Below are 20,134 nucleotides of genomic sequence, written 5' to 3'. Positions count from 1 at the left end.
AACCTGTGCTAACACTCTACTCTGGGGGGTGAGGAAAAATAAGGACTGGTTTACCAAATTCGGAGGAATTCGCTAGAACGACGGCAAAACTTGTCTAGAAATTGGCGTTTTGGCAGGATAGCTTGAGGAACTGAAGAGTGGCTGGCTGGGCTAAACAGGATGACAACCAGATGCCCGGTCCTCATAAATATAAGCTTGACCCTCAAATTTTATGTTCGAATATACGAGCAAAAAATACGCTTAGGTCAATGCCAAAACAGCTTAGGGCATAGACTGATTTGTTATTTAAAGGCTGGCAGACATGATTCATATTTCATGAGTCATACTTTAAGACATCGCTATGCTATAACAAGGTGACACAAAATAGCGGTATTTTTTATATTCAAGATGCATTTCTACTCTTCGGAATCTAAAATCGTTCACTCGAATATCGTCAACGGAGCCTTTAGCAAACGAATGCGGTGATCTAAAGAGAATTTTAAAAAAATCGCCTGATTTGTTAATATAAGCTTTATATCGGAATTATAACGGCTAAGTGTTTGTTAGCCATGTGGACGTTGTATCCGGTAAAAGTTAGAAACAAACTGAAAGACATACCAACGGAAAACACTGTGAGGAAAAAGATTCCGAAAAGGGGATTTTTAAGCTCGAAATATCAATAACGAGGAGTCAGAAAGATCCGAGAGAAGTCGACCCACCTAAAGGATCACCGGTATTGGCACTCAGATTTGGTATATATAAAAACACCACACTTATTTATTTAGGTTAGATTAGTGAGTTAAGAAGGACGAGTGCCGCCTTCTGCGATTAGGGATTGAACACACGAGACGTTTTTTGCCCTCACGTTACCACAATGACTCACTCTTATACCTAATTGGGACATGTGATGAAAATAGATACTCTGCAATATTAGTTGGTGGAAATAACTGCACCGGCAGGAGGTTATTCTAAAAAAGCTGCAGAAGCTTCTATTGTTGGTCTGATGCCTAATAAGTCCTCAATGTTTGTCGATAAACGCTGAATTATACTGACAAAAAATGATGAAGAAATACATCGACACATATATATATATATATATATATATATAGGTATAGACAGGGCAAATAACCGTTCACGCTCTCTAGAGTGCGCGAGCAAACAAAGAAAATTCCATTATTTTCAAAGCAAAGGATTTCAGGACGATCACTATAGATATGACTATGGGGAAACCTAGATTTGTTTTCCGACAGACTTGATATTACATAATAACAGCGATAATTGTAATAAATATTAAATAATTATACGTTATTATCTACTAAGTGTTTACCTAATAAAATGTATTAATAATATAAATTGGATAGATAATACAATAAATACTATCTTTACACGTATGTCTTTAATGTGTAAACATATTAGTTAAATTAATAACTGAAAAGCCCACGTAACTGACCCAGCCGCTGTCAATTATATTTATATATAATAATTTTTTTCTATTTGCTATACGATTTCGGTATTTAATTAATTTCACTAAAAACCAGATAATGCTTGAGTACCTGTCAATTCGTCTTTTGTCAAAAAAAAAATTATTCATACTCCTGGTCAAAACGCTTGCGCTGTATCTAATTAATATTTTTGCAACTATAACATATATAATCAGTTTTAACTTTTGTACTTTAGGTAAGTTCGCCACTGAAAGTTGAACCAATCATGGAACAAGCAAATGAAAATGGTTGACTTGGCAAAATGTTCTTGCGTACCGCGAATCAAATAGTTATAAGTAAGTGAAGAAAAAAAAAAGAAGCATTTGTATCAACAGAAAGCTAGTTGTCTCTTCGAATATATCTTCAGTAGAAGATCCTCATTATTAGGGGTTATGGAACTCTTTCAGATGTAATTCACGAGCAAACGTCTAAAAAGTACTTCTTTTTAAAAATCGTTTTTGCTACGGCTTGACAAATCAGCGCTATGCGACAGTCGTAAAGGGTCCAGATATACTGCTTATAAGTTTGAGCCTCAGCGTGAGAAAAAAGAGGCTTTGTAATATCATCCAATAGGTTGTAATGAACACTATGCTACTTCGTTCGACGTGTCTGCAATGTCAAACCAGAAAAAAAATGTTCGACGCTGTATACCTGTGGGACTAAAAAATATAACTTATCAAAAGCTTCAAGCTAGTCGCGAACGCTACAAGAACGGCAAACGTAAGAGTGGAGGTGGCAGGGGGTGTGATTAGTATCTTTAAGTTTTACTGCTTGTATCACACAAAAACAACTTTAGCCTCTATTACTATCCTTTAGCAAAAAAAAAGGAAATAGTTGCCATGTTTTAATGAAGTCTATGTTAACAAATGATAATGCGATAAAATAGCAAAAAACTTACAAATATACATAGGGCGTATTGTTTTTAATCAACAAAGGACGGCTGTCCTTTGTACACAGTAGTGCCTGCAGCTTAACGAGGGAGTTTCGTAACAAGTTAGAATGAATAAGAAGTACCTTATGAGATTTTCTGCGAAAAAGAATACACGTTGGATGCTCAGTATGACCATTTTCTAATGCGGGAAAATCATGCTTGTATTCATGCCACGCAATATTATAATAGGAACCATATCACTAGACATCTAGAAACCACACATAAACGCATAAAGTTTAAGACAGACAAATATAATGACACTTAGGTTTAACGAATAAGCTTCTATGGTATAAAAATATGTTCAAAAGTGCGTAAGAGATATATTCTCTATAATTACTTGTATGCCACTGCCGTCAAAACTGAATCTATCTGGCAAGTTCCTTAATGTTTAGCGACGCAAAATATATGTAAGTTTTTTTTTTCTTTTTTTTGGTAAATGTATAAAACGACGTATCCGTTTCGCTCTTGAAATTTTCGTTATTAAAGGCGGCTATTTGGGTTACCCCTTTTTTTCTAGACTATGTCACACCATATGTGGCTAGATTTCATGTCAGATCAGTGTACACCTATTTCTTGTGCTGCTATCTGCCCCATGGATCTATCTTTTACGGGAGTAATTTCATGACTTTTCTGCAAGTCATCATTCAAATTGACGATCCAGCTTCTGAGTCCACAAGAAGAGAAATTCTAGAGAGGAACAAAAAGAAGAATGGGCTTCATATGCCGCACCTATTAATCTCTTGGTTGATCCGGGACAACAATATTGAATCTTATTTTGCACCGTCACCACTACCGACAACACTCAGTCTAAAATTGTTAAGGTCTTTTGAGGTAAGGCTTTTGAGGGATACATCGAACAGTTTCCGTGTGAGGTAACAGAAACCGATACGTATTTTGGTATTCCATCATTTGATATCCTTACGTGCAGTGATAGTGCCAAACCATAAAGCCACTAGCGAAATCACAATGGAATCCTAATCGAGGTGCCGAGTGAACTGTTTGACTTAGATAAATGTCAAAAGCAAGGATGAACCGTATATTGTGCAACATAAGTAATACAAAGTGAAACTCTATGATATCGTACACTGAAGCAACTACTGCTTTTCGATGTAACAGTCTTTTCATAACATAGTTTTTACATAAACTGACTTTTGTTATTTTATGAGAAATGTTTATCTACTAATTCATCCGACAATAAACTGGCTAAGATTTGTCCTTAATTATAAAAATAATGATTTTTTTCAATCATTAGCCATACGAGAAGTGTCAAAAGCTTTGGTGTTAAACCTCTCTCATCATGCCATTTATGAGCAATAGTTCCCGTTAACGAATTTCATCGATCCGAGCAGCTTGGGCATTTAATATTGGCGAACAAATGTTCTAACGCTTCATTTCATCTTTAAATTAATTTTCCCTGTTTTCAACGCAAAGTTCACTTTATCGAGTTAAGATCGAACCGATCTACGTACTATTAGAACTAAATTTGAACTATCCAGACCCTTTCCATTTTTTAGCGTTTGTTCTCGCTTCTCCTAAAGCATTAAGGCAAAAATGCATGATTTAACTTGGATTTTCACCATTTTCGTCGTGTATTTACATAGCGTAAAAATAGTATTCATATTTTATTTCTCAGATTAGACGATGATTGTCTCGCATATGTATCAAGTGTAGAGTGTTTTTTCGGGCGTGTCCTACGATTCTACTTGACGGCATCGGGTCGTTGAACAGTCAGTCCCTCGACAGACGAAGTGACTTAACAAGGACCGGTGCGACCGAATCGTATACAAGGATCGTCAGAGAGGACTCGTCCATCTCATGTAGACGAACGTAAACGGCAACCATTGCCATTGCCACTGCCTGCGCCCTGAGATGATACCTACAAATCTAGGTCATCAACGAGCTGATCCCTTTCTAATGTCAGTTCGTCTCATCCTTTGCTCTAAACGCCCTCTTATAGTGTTCTATCGTTGGCTTCCCCTAGAAGCCACTATTAAGGGTAAGCAGTTCGAGCGAGCGGGCGGGCGGGCGGGCGGGCGGGCGGCCGACTAGGAGAGCAACTCAGGATTGACTCAGTGAGCTTCGTAAGCTCGTTGTGCGAACTGTACTAAAATAAGTTTTTTTTGCCGTAGAAGCGCTGTTGTTATAAAGGCCTGTTGGGTTAGGCTAAGCGGTGGTCCGAGGTATGGAGTTCAGCCAAACGCGACGAGACCCTCTACGGGTTGTTGTACTCAATGTATGTAAGATTCCGGCGACAGATGGCTGCAGGCAGTGGCCTATGTGGAAATAGTGCCATTTATCAAATGTATCTATAGTACCCTTGCTTCGCGCTTTTTTCTACTTTGCGCCTCATTCTTTCTTTCGTTTAGACCTTGCTTCTATCACCACGTTCTTTACTCGGACCACGTCGTTAAGGCCGACTAAACGGGAGTTAGGCTGCGAGGAAACTGGCCAGTTCTTGTCCAAAAAAGGAACGCGGAGAAATAGGCCCGGTAAAAGTACGAAGGCCAGATACATCTAAATTCTCTCATCTTGCCTCTGCCTCTTTTTCATCCTGCTTTTGCTCGCGGAGTTTTTCATTTCGCGCTTACTTATACATGTACCCACTGTGCAAGCAGAAGGGAACAAGGGAACCTGGGCGAGCGCAAGACGAACTCAGTTCTGGAGGGCCGGAGCAAGCCAAGCAAGCGAGTAAAATGAACGTCAAGAGATCGAAGGGCCAAAAGCCAATATCTGAATAGAATCTGTGATGACCTGAAGGCCAGCGTTCAGCGTCAGCCTTAAAGCAAGCTAACGCTAGTTCTGAAAAGCGCAGAAACTCGCAGTGCCACGTCTCATCTGCTGTCAGTTAACGGGTTACCATCCACTTTTATCAGATCTATTTGGCTTAAACGCCATATTAACTTTTAGTGTTTCAGACATTCGGTATGGCTGATAAAAGCAATTCCTGTTGTCGAGCCCGTCACTGGCTCTCAGTGTATTTTGTGTGTTTCGTTATTTCCGAGTTACTAAACGGCGTTGAGTCATCTCCAATCATATCCAGTTATAACCAGAGCCTACAGATAAATCAACGTATATACATAATTCAGAAGTACGAATACGGTAGATACCTAAAAATGAACGCTGCTGATAAAACACTCAGAGTTTCTACGTTTGACTTAAACTATCACTGCCCACTCCATGCCGGTGCATGAATGTACGTGCACACATCTTTTTGCAAAACGCGTGAAACACTACTACTGCTAAAAGGAAAACTCACTGCGGTCTAGACGTCTAGAAAAAAAAAAAAACGCTTTTTTACTCTTTCATAGCATATAGATTGTCATTAGCTAGATCTTCTCCAAATGTGCCATGGTACCGTTCCAACAGATAGAAGTAGCCATGCACATGCATGAATTTTATATTCGAAAAATCTCGCTTCGCTACGCAGGCCTGCCAAATTCTCGTCGAGTAGGACATGAAGCACCTCCCTACTCACTTTAAAAACAATAACATCCTTACGTGGTCAAAATTTGACAAGAACGCAATGGATTCAATGCAGCGTTTGTCGGCCAGACATCGCGCTGCCAATTTAGATGCATCTTTGCTTAAAATATAGTGGAACTATCAGATGGCATTTGACGAGTTCTGGTGCACCTTACTAGCGTCTACATATAACGTTGTCTCGAATGGCCAATATATGAGTTCATATATTTACTGCGATCCAATTGTTTTTGCAGAACACACAAGTTAGACGGAGATAGGCATTTGCGTGTTATATCCTGGAATAACTGATAGTCCTAACTTCTACACTATTTGAAATCGACGCGTAGCTACTATATTACTTTACGTGGAAAGTTTACAAGAGCAATACGCAAGTAAAGTTACTATGGTTGCAGTATCTGACCAAGTTAAAGGCAATACAATTTCCTATTCCGGTATATAATTTGCTAAGGTTCTTATTTGCGATTCAGAGGAGACATTTTTGAGAATAATTTAAGGGCAATTTCGTTCTGGAACTAAAGCCATGGTCGGAGCGAACGGCAATTATGTCGGATAGACATGTCCGATAGGAATATCTCTTTCTGTACATCTAAAAAAAACTTCACCCAACAATTTATTGTCATTCATATTAAGCTTATAACTAAGCAATATAATGTTTGTCCCAAATGCTCTGCATATGAATTTAAATAAATGTTTCAAGTCGTGCGTCCGGTACTGCCTTAGCGAACAGAATTAGATGAGAGTTTAAATGGAAAACACTTCACATTCTGTCGATTATCAGTGGACCAGCTACTACCCAATAAGATGCTTGGCTTCATTTTCCCATCGCAGGCCTTCATGATTGAAAAACTAGATTATGTCATTGTACGCGGAACTAATTTAATAAGGTAACATTTCAAGCTTCCATTCTCATAACACTGTTTAAACGTCTAGACCAATACTCAAAAAAACTTTTGGAATTCAAGGAAAAGGGTTCGCGTTCTGTCGCTTACGAACCTGGTTGCCGCGGAATCGTAAGCAGACAGATGCCAACCCAACTCTAGTTACCAAACCGGAAGTGGGCTCGTCAGTTTGAGACCCAATCTATAACTTCTGCGATTCGAATGGCAAATTACAGTGAATGCTGAAATGAACCATTCATTAATAGCTAGGTTTAGTAGACTGAAAAATCATAGAAAATACATGCGAACCGATCGGTATTCTCATAATGTAGTACTGTACATAACGTATATCGCGGCGCGTATTATTATTAGACGCTTAATTGTACACAACGTCAGCTGAAATATTGCACAACAGCCAAGCGTCTACGAAAAGTAGAGCGTCAAGCGTTGAGTTCACCTTTAGAAACGAGCGAAAAAAATAATGCTTTAGTTGTTATGTTTATACCGGTCAGTAAGAATTACCCGAAAAGCTTACAAAGGCTAGCGCCGTACCATAGCCTACTAAATAATATCTGCCAACGTACGAAATCGGTTGACCGAGTGCGTAGCAATCATCAAACCCACTGACCGCTTTATCACAATCGATGTCAACTTAATAAAGAAAACTGGGTAAGTAAAGGATATTGCTGCCGTCCGTAAATACGGGTACGGAACGGAATCAGTGCCTTCGTTTGTTGTAACTGGTTCAGCGTTTGTGTGACTAAAAACATCCAGCTTCTGCCCGCTCACAGAAAGCATGACGACAATAAATTTTGGTTTGGATAACGTATTTCACTTCGATGGACCTTTCTTTCTTGTTCTCACCGCCATTTCTTCATTTGCCCTTGAGTTGATGGAGCCACACTTTTGCTCTACTCAAAGATTTTTCTAATTACGAACTATGTGTGTTTTTCTGCCTGCACTACCTATACTGCCACCGTACTCGTTCTAGCTATATGGGATTTTACGCGATGCTGAAGTCAGTAAGCAAAAGGCAAATGGCAATATTTGTGGTAGCAGCGATGTAAGTGGAAACAGGAAGCTAACAATAAAAGGGAAAAGGAAATCTCCTGCTTCGTGACTGTCGCTGTCCGCGGTTTTTTCCTGTACGTCCACGTTAATGATCCGGAAGCACACGTTCTGGTCGACCGCGCAACGCATGGTCACCTTTGCTTCTGGATGGGTAGAAACGATTCGTGCGCCGTATGACAGATATCTGACTCTGTGCAGATCTGCTACTGCTCGTCGAGGAGGAGTGCAAAAGGAAACGAGCAGTCTCTCGAGTGAAGGATTCGCCTATCGTTCTCCTCCCCAACGATTGGAAGATTGAGCTAGCCCACAACTACGTCGGCCAATAGCTAGGCTGGCACCAGGCGCTACGAAGACGGCGTCGAGAATTATCGAGGCGAAGCAGAGAAAGCACACGATGAAACTCCACTAGGTGACGGCAAGATCGTAATAAACTCAAGAAGACGGGGTGTTGCTGCCGAATCAGCTGCGACAGACAGACGACAGTAAGTCAGCAAAAATGCTAAGTGTTTATTACTCTTCTAGCAATAGTAGCAATGATGGCAATGGTGTGGTGTCGCGATGAAGTGCATATTGCGAAGCGGTGGGGGGAAACTGTTTTTAATATCCAATCTGTCTACTTATGAAACATGCATCCCTTTCACAAGTAGTTGAGCAAATCCATTCATATTGCTATTAGGTACAACCTAATTTTTAAGGTGAGTTCGGAAATAGTATGTCATCAACTGGCAGCTTGTGTATGGGTAAAACCACCCTAAATACTATTACTTCAAGTATGGAAACAATTAGTAGGAGAAGAATTCTGATCGCGAATCATGTGCCTGGGTGCTTAACTTATCAAGCAACCAGCGATGAATCAATATGCAATAATATGTCTACGTACAGCATGTGAGAAACCTGCAAATGATACCCCAGTCCTCAGAGCCCGCTTCTTAAAGTTGTTGGGGCGCTCCAATGTCTTCACTTTGCTGTCCTCAACTGTTGGCCGTTTAGTTGATGATTCAGTCCATTTACATCATGGACGTTTCGTTTGGTAATTTCATCATCATCATCATCCGGTCCATTGCCACTTTTTTGGTTATTTGATTTACTGGACAAATGACATCTCAAATAAAGCCAAAAAAACCAGAGAAACAAAGCGCTTAAGTTTAGAAAAATATTTATGACGAAGTTTAATCGCACCACACATGTGTTTGGTCAGGGTTTGTTTTTCTTTATCAACATGAAGTTTTGCATGCGGTTTCTTAATATGATATGATGTAAACTTTCTATCTTGGAGAAGTTTTCTTCCACACAAAGTTTCTGGTTGTGTCAAACTGTCCATCTTTGAATTGATGCAAACTTATCCGAAGAGTTATACAATACACTTTTGCGGATATTGAGAACAATATATTTTTGTCGTTACAAGCTTTTCAACCAAACGACTTGCAATTTTCCCCACTTTGCTCTTCCGATTGCGCAACGTTTAATGTTCTCTATTACTGTTTCTTTGCCCCCTCATTTTGTATATTATCAGTAGCCGCGTCTTGACGCGGCCAAGTCAAGACGGCTTAAGCTAGATGTTGGAATGTCTCGAATGTAACAGTAATTCAATTGCAACTAACCCCGTACAAAGCTTTTTTTTGCTCTAAGGGATCAAAGCATACGTCGGGAGACTCATTCTTTTGAAAGCTGTCAATTTGCTTGCTCACTCGGGCGACTGACTGTCCCAATAGACGTACCGTTTTCTTCGAAGAGAGATCAGAATAAGGGTCTTTCCTCAACTGTTCCTCTCTTCTTGCCATCGCTGTCATGGCTACCGTAGCCGTAGCAATACTACTGACTTCATTTGTAGCGGGAGCCGCAACAGCAGCTTATAGCAGAGGGGAAAAATCTAACTTCTTCTCTAAGCGACCATCATTGTTGTACTCAGCTCTCTTCTCGTTTGGTAGGAAAACGTCCCATGATAGAAAACTGCTAGGAGCAAGCCGGGAATCCTGTGCACAAGGAAAAAAGAGACAATTCGCTTTGTCTTACCGGAAAACGTCAAAAGCGTTGTTAAATGTCGTGGAAAGAAAGTGAAAAGGAGCAAGCGGGGAAAGTAGAGATGTCTAAGGTAGACGTGGCGGAGCTCAAGCAGGCTGACTAGCTTTTAGCTATGTGGGAAAAGGCCAGTTTAAGCAGCTATATGTGGTAGCTCTTACGCGGAGGAAGCCGCGAGCCCACTCTTACTTTGTGCGATGGAGGGAAGGACAGTAGCTGACAAAGTTGAGCCACTTCTACGGAAGAGTGGGGCGTCTTGAGGGCTCTAAGGAACAAAGCGTGGAAAACGGCGTGAGCCAGAGAGGAGCACGATGCGGCCGTTGCAAAGCACCGTCGCAGCGCGCGATAAGGCGTAAGCAGCAACGGAAGGATAGCGGCCGAATCAGGATCTGCTTCTCCTCTGTTTTTTTTCGCCATGAAAGGCGAGGAAACAGTGAAGAAGCGAGGGGGGGGAGCAAAAAAGGAGAGAGAGAGAGAGAGAGACTAAACCTACTCGCTGTCTTGTAGTGCACTAAGAACGGTCGCAGTACAGCCACCGCTATCAGCGGTGTAACACTAAGAATAGCGGATCCCAGACAGACAACAGCAGGCTTTGCTCTCTTCGTTTTGCTTACGCAGGCTTTTCAATGCATAGCTAGACCAAGAAAACCAAAAGAACACGTCCATGAGTTTTTGCACTCGTGCTTTCTACAAGTTGTAGAAACTAGGGGATGCATTACACACTCTAACCGGCAGCGCAACGGTTGACTGCGCGGTGATCTCAAAACGTTGGACGTCTTACGCGAATAACCGACTTGTGTATAATGCATGAATGGTTCGGCTCCGCAGTCACTCTCGTTGGTCATTTAGATGCCCAGCAGTAAATTCAAAGAATTTCCAACTATCACGATATGCACGTATTCAGGGAAGAGATTCGTAAATAGCTGTAAGTGGGTCGAAACAAACGTATGTGCTCACTAGATGTCTCGTGATTAATTTACGGAGGTTTTGGTAAGTAGACAACCGCTTCTTCACAATGGGTTGTTCAAACGGGTCGAATAGCTACTGTAAGTGTTACAAAATATACATAAACATAACTACCTTCTATCAGGCGTATAGTAATAATGGAAGAAATCATCTGCAAGTAGATCTGTCTCTCATGTAACACAGCCATTTATGCTATTGATATAAGGATCCTGATGTTACAGGGCAGGTGTCATGTAAGAGGACTGAACCATCTGCACAAACTCACATTAAGATTACGTCCGGCGACTGTATTTACAATACATTAGGTACGCTACTTACGTGAATCTTAGTGCGCACATATTCTTCCGTTGCGGGAATATACGTGTTCTGTTGTATTTTGTTGTCGTAATGCTGCTGCACGATGGTCCACCTATATGATGGCTTACTGAACGCGGTCGTAAGAACGACCTTTAAAGCATTGTGATAGATCCCATTGACTACGTAGTACATGAGGAAAAATGTACAAACATATATGTAGGACAGGACAGGCCTAAGGACGCACTTTGCTTTTTTACACGAATCCTTCTGTAAACAGAAAGTTCCTATTAAGCACGAAACAGCGCATTACTATTACAGTAATATGAGGCTATAAGTTGGCGCGCTTATACGACCCGAGAAGCGACTGTGCGGTCAACATGAAAATAGTGGAGCTTACTGAATGTTGGCCGTGAATTGTGCATTGCTTTTCTTCAATGTAGATGATATACTGAGTGCCTTTGGCTAATAACCGATGCAAGTGGTACAAAATGGTACGCCAATAAGCTCTTTCAGACGTTGCAGTATAGTTTTTGGGACCTCCTCTTTATTCATCTAAGGTTTGGCAGCACATCTGGCACACGTGTATCATCGGGTGACGGCAAATGTACAGGTTAGAAGCAAATCGATATACAACCAGTTGAGGAAGGGGTGGTGATGAAAAGGGGTGTGCTGAGTGTGTTTCGTTACCTAATTCTTCTTTGAGCTTCACAAAACGAGCCAGTCGAAACTCCAATCATTGAATTATCGTACAATGTTCTAGCTTTTCATCTCCATCATTTCGTTTTCACTCTGCCCTCTTCGGCTATGAATAAGCCCTAACTAATTTCTAATGGTGGGTACTTTATGTAACACAAATATATATATGTATCGAATATTTTTATGATAGGCGTCTCCTTGCTTAGTAAGACTTCATGTTATCCCTACGATTGCGATAATCACTCGGTGATGTGATGAACTAATCGTTCGTAGATATGAAACTAGTACTTCGGAACGTATCCATACGGTAACAACAAGGTATAGATAATCATTGCAACAATGTCCTCCATGCCCCTTCGTTTATAAGAGACATAAGCATTTTAGGTCCACACGATGCAATAGATCGTACAGCCATTAACCTGTAGACAGAAACATGGCACACAATACTTAACATCGAGGGCTGACGCCCCTCCCCATGTGACTCGCGGGTTTCGGAATTCTTAAATATATATAATGCTGAGAGTCTGGCAATGTAAATACTTTTTGTTACTAACCAGTAAATGTTACCACAGCTTCTGAGTTCTGATGTATATCCCCCTTCAGGATCTTTTTCAAAAAAAGAGATGTCAGTGTTTTGGAATAGACCATGGAATAACGATCTTAACGATCTTCTGCAGTCGTTCGGCATTTTTTTATCACTAACCCTTCTGCGGCTGTTATGTTAATATTACTGAGTCAACCTTTTGTTTTATTTCACGCCACTGCATATGTTGTGTTCAGGCCAAAATACAATTTCCTTGGACAAACAATAGGTGGAACAACGCCACGGCCTTGCTGTCCTACCGTGTAGCCTATATTTATATAGAGATAAGCGGACACTGCTAGAACTAGATTTTTTGCTCTCTGGCTTCATTATAGGCCATTATATGTCAGGTTCTCGATATACTACATTCAACGATTAACCGTAGTACTTGACTGTTAACACAAGCAGGTCCCGAAGGTCCAAGGTGGCCGGCTAGTTTGCAGAAGCAATGCTTAGCATTTTCAAATACACGTACTATACACGAAATCATAGTCAATGCTCTCGTTAGTCACCGTACATCCTCCAGATGCTGAACTCAAACTGTGTGCTCTAGTAATTTAGACTGACTAACAACCGAGTGGCGTCGGTAGTATGAAGGCGTCAGTGCTTTTCCGGTGGGGCTTCCGGTTTGTGTTGCCTGTAGTGCCAATCAGTGTTTAGGCTCTCGTTGGTAACGCTGCTGTGGCGAACGATGTCAGAGAAGCAATTTTAGCGTGATTGCGGACTCACTTGCTTTTGTGCTCTGCTGATTCTGTTGTTGGCATTGTTGTGACTATATTATTGTTGTAGTTGTGGACGATGAGGCCGAGTAACGCAAACTAAAGTAAAGGGGATAAAGACGAGACGCGAGTAGCAAGCTGCTTCTGCTCCACCAGACGCGGGCCAAACAACAGCAGCACCCGAGAACGTGTGGCATGGGGTCTGGAAGCCGCCCGCCAAGTGGTGCAAAACTGAAACTGCGAGAAAGAGAAAGGCGGGCAAAGCAGGACTAAGCGAAAGAACAAGACCAAGCATCGCACGAATAGGGACTTCGACCATCAAGCAGCTACCGCCGACAATCACTAGTACCATCGTCACTTCTGCAAAAAATGTCTACAACGGCTGCGTCGACTTCACCGTCAGCCACTACCGACTATATATTTCAAATGTAGAAAGCTGAGGACCACGGAATTGTGGCGATCATTGGGGAATGTGAAATGGGCAGACAGAAACAAATACAAAAAACACGAAAAAAAAACCGATGACCTTCGAAAAGTTTTGGGTTTACTCTTGTTTCTTTTTTTACCTACATGGGCTGTTATGGCAGTAAGCCGTAACCAGAACTGAAATCCTAAAAGCAGAACAGTAGCAAATTAAAAAAAAAAAACGATTTCATACAGCCGCTTGTTGTAATCCCATGTACTTCTACAACACATGCCGCACATAAGTTTTGTCAAGTAATAACCTATGGATATCTGTATAATAAAAATATATCAGTCTGCATCTGACGAACCAGCAGTCATGTTATCTTATATAATTTGTGCTATACAGGGTGAGCCAAAAATCCAGTTACGACTGAAGAATTTTTATTTCATATCTGTACTATTAATGTAAACTATTACAATTGATGTAATATATTATATGACATATTACTAATATTTGGCAGCACCCGATGACACTATAATATTATTAATAGATAATTTTTATGATATTACCGTATGGTATGAAAACGATATGTCATAGAATCGTTCGAATGGAATCGATAACAAATGTACGCTTACACCCAGCTTCTTTGAACTATGTCAAACGAGGACCATCTAATTATCACAAAACTATAAATTAAAAAGACGTCAGACGTACTTTTGCATTAATTGTCAAAAGACTTCACACAGGATTAAATTAGTCAGAAACAAACAATGTTTTTATTGTTCAAAGGTTCTCTTTCCTCTTTCTACGCTATTTGTTCGCTGTTATACAGAGTTTAAAGGCGTTCCTTTGCCCCTGAAAATCCGTTGCGATTCTACTATGTGGGTAGAATGTGGGTAGAATGTGGGTACTATGTGGTTGCTTCAGATGAAAGAAGATGTTTTTATCAGGACAAAAAGTTACTGAAACACCCTGGGATATTTGTGCATGGGCGATTCTATAACTGACAGGATTGATTATACAATGAGAAACGTTTCAGATAAATAAGAAAATCAAATTAGGATTCGTATGTGGCCTAACTTCGTTGAATGTACGACCCGACACAAGAGAAAAGGCCCTATAGCCAGGGTGACGCAATACCTTCGACGGAAATCAAAGGCGCCCTGCAAGACCTCAAAGATTACACTCATGTTAACGGATCATTACCTTTTGCACTCACAGGCAAATGGAAGTCAGAGGAAAACGCATCTGATAATTAGATAGATAGTTTCAAATACTGGCGAGATAACCGTTAGACCTAATAATGTTTGACGGAAAGGAATAAATCGGTTAGCTAAGAAATAGAAGCTGACAGTGAATGCATAATAAGTTTGTTTATTGCTAGAATTTGAGTTAAATATAAAATGTTATTTTTAACCGGCCTAATATAGTTAAACATTACGGCATGATTTATCCATACGTTATAGTGTAAACAAAGAAAAGTAACAACAAAGAACAATGATAGATAAATGGGTTAAGTTGTATACTTAAGCATCTACGCGACGCGCCATTTTGTGCTTGAACAATAATCCACGGAAAAGAGGTATCAACGTTAAGGGTTTTTGTGCTTGGTTGATAGTTACAACCAGCAAACGTCACGATAAATACTTATATCCAAGTTGTCCTTTTCTTTCCTCCTTGTCGCATAGTTATGGAAAATCTTCAATGACATCTCAGTCTAATTCACACAATTTCTACAATCTCTTACCATTTTTGTTGACGCCTCTTTAGAGAACAACCTAATTGTATCTTCCTCTTTTGTGCGAAGCCGCCAAAAGTAGCACGCGGTTCTTACAGACGCGTGCCCATATATCACTGCTATTTAGAGACATACACACACCCATAGGGCCACGTATTGTTGATGTTTTGGAAACGTACGTGTCGCAAACCCCCATGAAAACGTAACGACTAGTAGAAAGACTAGGTTGCCGGTCCCTGGCTCCCGCAAGATACCGCTCGTTTCACAAACGCACGAGTGTTCGCACTGACTGCTTAATGCTCTGCTTGCACAATTACCCTCCTTGCCACAATTCACTTTCGATCGTGCGAAGAACGCCTTAATAAGGAACTGTATCAAGGCTTGAATGGAATAAAGACTTCTTCGATGGACACGGCTTTTTGCCTCCAACATACCTCGAATCTCCTCCTTCCGTGAAAGATGCAAGAAGCAAACATTTGGAGACCAGCAGAGCAGTGAGACCGGCCGAGAAGCCATGTCAGCTGTCAGCGTGGTTTGTCGTTATTAGATAACGCTACAAGTAGAAACTTTGGGCATAATGCGTTAATGAAGTCTGATCGTCTGCTTTTCAGTTCCTCTGAAACCTGTCCCCCAGGTTCTTGTTAGGATTGGGCAACATTCTTTTTATACCCTTTATTGCAGCATAATTATAATGCGATTCCCTGTATATATTACGTGTAGTTTTGAAAAAATCAACTTATCTAAAGAATATTCGATCAGAAATTATTATGCCGCTTTAATTTTATTTATATTCTGAAAAGAAATGGCTTAGATATTTATTGGTAGTTTTTTTTTTTATAAAAAGAATAATGCTAAACAAATCTGATCAAAGTTGTGCTCACAACTAATAGATAATTTAATATATTTTTTAACAAAAACTTTTTTAGGCAAGAAGGCTGCTAGCAAACGAAGTCCATCGCTAATTTATTCATAAGTATATATGCGTAAAAGCGCGAAAAAAAATAGGGAATTTCCGACCTACTGCATGTTGTTTTGGTCCTTTTGGAATCGCGGCCCACCGTAACACCTGCTACAGTGTGCTGCAGTTTGGGCTACATTTCTTTCTTGTCATAGTCAAGAAATCTTCAGCAGGAGCTTGCAAAAAACCAAACTCACAAGCAAAACACCCCACCTTGCCGCAGACCTGCTCCTAGGTAGTCGCGGGTATTCAACGTAACGGCGAATCAGGCTAGATCTCTTACACGCCTTGAAGAGGGCCCAACCACATTGACTATGACACGGGCTTATTTTACCCGCAGGTGGCACTGGATTTACAAAAGGTAAGCTGGTTTTTCAGTCATGGGTCTACCTCAAGGGACTGTATGTACAGTAGCAACCTTTGCTTGGATGGACTTCGCAGCCTTCGGTTAGTTACTTCAATTCGGTCCTGCCACAGCATTCTCCGCTTGCTGTGTTGGTTTGTTGATACCCTGTGGATAGCCAAAACTATAATCGTTGTATTTTTTTTTTCAATACTCTGGCTATTATAGTTGCCTTAGTTTTCCATTGCCATGATCCGTCGATTTCTAGATTCTTCTCCGCGAGAACGACGAAGAAAATGAAGTTAGCATAATGTTAAGTTATTTATTGCTATTTGTAGCGTAAAAATGCGTTCAGTCACGGCGAAAACTGGTTGGCTTATTCAAATTTTATTATAGACATGTATGTGCAGAAAACACTTTTTGACTTCAGTCATCGCGTTCATATGCAAGCACTTATGCAAAATAGAAGGACATTTTCCTCACCTTAACGAGTCAACGTGAACTTATTACATCGTAGCTCCCACTTGTACCGAGTGGAGGTAATTAAGGTTAAGAATGTTGGTGCCAAAAGATAATTATCGCTTATGCACTGATGGCCGAATAATATTGAACTGAACTTCTAGACCTAGGCAGACCTTCGGTCTAAAGCATACAAGTGGTTTAATACGTTTTGTTTTTTTTTCGATTCAAGCAGGCCTATTATTTGATCATGGAACAACTGCAGATCGATCTGCGAGCGTAGGGATACATAGGACATCAGTTCCAGACAGTTGTTCCAGATAAGGGATGTTTTTACTTCTATTATAAAGCAAGCCAATTCTTATCAATGAAACAGAATGGAAAAAGCTTTTTGCAGTGGGGCATATACGGACAGATACGCATAAACGACATTTCCATCGTTTTCGTTGTTTCTCTCTACGGGCTGCCCAAGACCCCATTATAACTACGGTCATATCAGTATGTGCGTGATCACAGGGACGTTTAGGGTAAATAAAAAAGACCGTAGATCTTGCGCTGCATGACTCTGAATGGATTCGACCTCCCGCTTGCAATAAATCTCTGTGCCACTTTACATAATCTCTTTGAGCTCATAACACTGTCTCCTTGTTCCTGACGGCTGTTTGTTCTCGACAAAGCATAATATGCCCGTACAATCGGCGGGCCGTGTACGTTTAGAACTTTGCAGAGGCAAATAGACGGTAAAAGTGAGAAAAGGCCGCCACCCTTTCAGGGTAACGGCTTCAACAAGAAACAAACGGACACTCGGCCCTGCTGCGCAATGGGATATCCTTACTGGGGAGTCCCTGGATGACCAAAATGGAGAGATGGAGGCGGTGGGAAAGAACGAGAATGGGAGAAAAAGAATCAGGGTATGGTGGGGTTGCTAGCAGGAGAAGTCGGTGTGTTGTATAAAGGTGTCCCGCTCTGGACATTTCCAGAGGAGACAAGACTAGCCAGCTTGACAGAATCTGCGCAAACGTGTCTCGATGTGAGAAAAAAAATAGAACTAAAAAAAAATTTGGATAGCATTAAATTACGAAGGATCTGGAGTAATTCCAGCTCTCGCGCGAGTTGTTCGCTGCGAGTATTAAAGTGAATCGAGCAGGAAAGCAAGTAAATATTAAGAGGAACTTATAATGAACAAGCACTCGCATGATTCGAGAGACGGTATGGAGACAAAATGAGACCGACTGCCCGCCTAGTTTGATACCTACTCTCGACGAATGCACTCTAACGCAGCTGCCGCCGCCGTATAGAAGCGCCCGCCAGGCTCTTACAACATCCTGAAAGCCTTGAAGATATATGTGCTCCAAAGTGGATCCCGTTGCCTTCAACCAATGACGACGCTCGGCTATCTGGGACCAGTTTGCGCTATAGCAACATGGCCTGGTCTAAATACAAATCGAGAAAATGGCACGGAGATGAAGGCACTGAGCAACAGAGATGAACACGTCTCTAACAGTGGCAGTGTACTGGGTGTGCGGGTCGAAGCCTTCCATCGGTAGCCGTCGGCTGTCACTGCTTCTCCCACTCCATCTACTTGCAGTAAAATGGTCGCTGCCCACAAAACGAATAATCTTTTTCAAGATTTCGAAGCATTGGCTCAATGTGAAAGTGCGCATTCGAATGATGCATCTTATAAATACGTTTGTAAATAGACGTTACTTTAGCAGGTTTAGTATCGTCATCATGAATATCGTCTGTTTATGACAATGCGCATGATGATGATACGTATTAACCACGATACAATATCTGTGGTCTAATTCTTGCATGCATAATTTTATCACGAACGCAGCTCGTTACCAATGACGACAACCCTATAGATGTACACGGCCTAGTATGATACATTGCTACGCTGCACAACGCACTAGCTGAATAAAATACGAGCTAAAACAATATTTCTGTTCTACGCTCACGTGCCCACATGCGGCAGATTCAAGCACGCTATCTACCGCTAGCAATAAATAGATAGTTTAGTTAGTTCCTGTATACCAGTGTCCGCAATGGCCTTCGCTACTGCTTTAACATAGGCGTCTCGGTCCCGATCTGCATTCTAGGTACCAACCGTTTGCAATATGGCGGACCGTGGATACCACGCACCCCCAGTATGCCTCACTGCTACAAGTGGCTTCACTCTATTCGCTTTAACTAAGATCTCTGATAACACCAAGTTGTCTAAACTTCACTACTAGCGTAGATCTATATTCTTCTTCGGAGTCATGGGTTTGATTGGGTCTGGACTATCCAGTCGGGCCGTACCTGGTTTACTCAATTTTGCGACTCTTCAGTCAGCTAAAGGTCCGGAGGCTTTCCTAGTTACAGAGATGGACGCATGATCTATTTCAGCTAGTTAGTACACAAGACTCTCTTTGACTCATACGTTATATAGAGATATTGTAACTGAGTCCTTAGCTTTTACAATAGCAGCATTATAATGAAGCTAGATTTTCTGTTCATTTCAAATTAGTTTAAATAGCTATTGTAACAGATCAATATAGCAGACGCTTACCTGCCACGAATGTGCGTGGGAAGGGCATACACCAAATTCAAATATTGGCGGTCTATAACTTTGCTTTATTTACTTATGTGTCAGCATATTAATATAATGCCCGTACATTGTGAATATAGAATTTCTATATAGCACTAATAAAAACAACAACTCTGTTCTTGCCTCTAGCCCTCTTGTATACAAAATCAATACAAATCATAATTGGTATCGTCGCTATTGGGCACAGTACTTTGCTCGGCCAGCATTTACCTCGAGTTATATCAAAAACTTACCTCTGGGAAGAAGCTAGTGAAAATTCTGCCCGTCTAGCAGGCCGCATGTCCTTCCACGTGTGTACCCCGTACTTTGTAGAAGTTTTGCTCGCGACTGCTACCATAATAGTTAGGCAGGTATACAAACGCGTCTGAGAGACCGGACGCACATCAGTTGATTGTATCTTCATAGGAACGAACAAACGAATAGATGTAATGAAGCTGTTGAGTTTAGTTTAATCGACTGGTCTACAAAGTCGTTTGTCTCGATCAATTGGACGACAACCAGTTGCTGAGGTTGTTTCAGAATTGGATCTCAATGAAT

General features: G+C 41.0%; 1 protein-coding gene and 2 long non-coding RNA genes across 8 annotated transcripts in view; 2 read left to right on the top strand and 1 right to left on the bottom strand.

Moving 5' to 3' along the window:
• LOC147756141 (uncharacterized) overlaps positions 1-15,609 on the bottom strand; it is a 37,911-nt gene extending 22,302 nt beyond the window's left edge. The window contains exon 1 of the long non-coding RNA XR_015327065.1: positions 15,257-15,609. This is a non-coding gene — a long non-coding RNA (uncharacterized LOC147756141). The remainder of the gene's footprint in view (positions 1-15,256) is intronic.
• LOC111248824 (uncharacterized) overlaps positions 1-20,134 on the top strand; it is a 145,405-nt gene that overhangs the window by 67,113 nt on the left and 58,158 nt on the right. The gene's annotated exons all lie outside the window — the stretch shown is intronic.
• Positions 5,820-13,871, top strand: LOC147756142 (uncharacterized). Of its 2 annotated transcripts, none has more exons than XR_015327068.1 (2): positions 5,820-8,305; positions 13,174-13,871. It is a non-coding gene; the product is annotated as an uncharacterized LOC147756142 (long non-coding RNA). The 2 variants fall into 2 exon arrangements; XR_015327069.1 differs by lacking the exon at positions 5,820-8,305 and adding an exon at positions 10,225-10,832.

This window comes from Varroa destructor, unplaced genomic scaffold (assembly GCF_002443255.2).
Source record: "Varroa destructor unplaced genomic scaffold, Vdes_3.0 BEIS01000004.1, whole genome shotgun sequence".
In the NCBI taxonomy this organism is placed as follows: domain Eukaryota; kingdom Metazoa; phylum Arthropoda; class Arachnida; order Mesostigmata; family Varroidae; genus Varroa; species Varroa destructor.
Note: the sequence above shows the minus strand (reverse complement) of the source record. Positions and strands in the feature narration are given on the sequence as shown.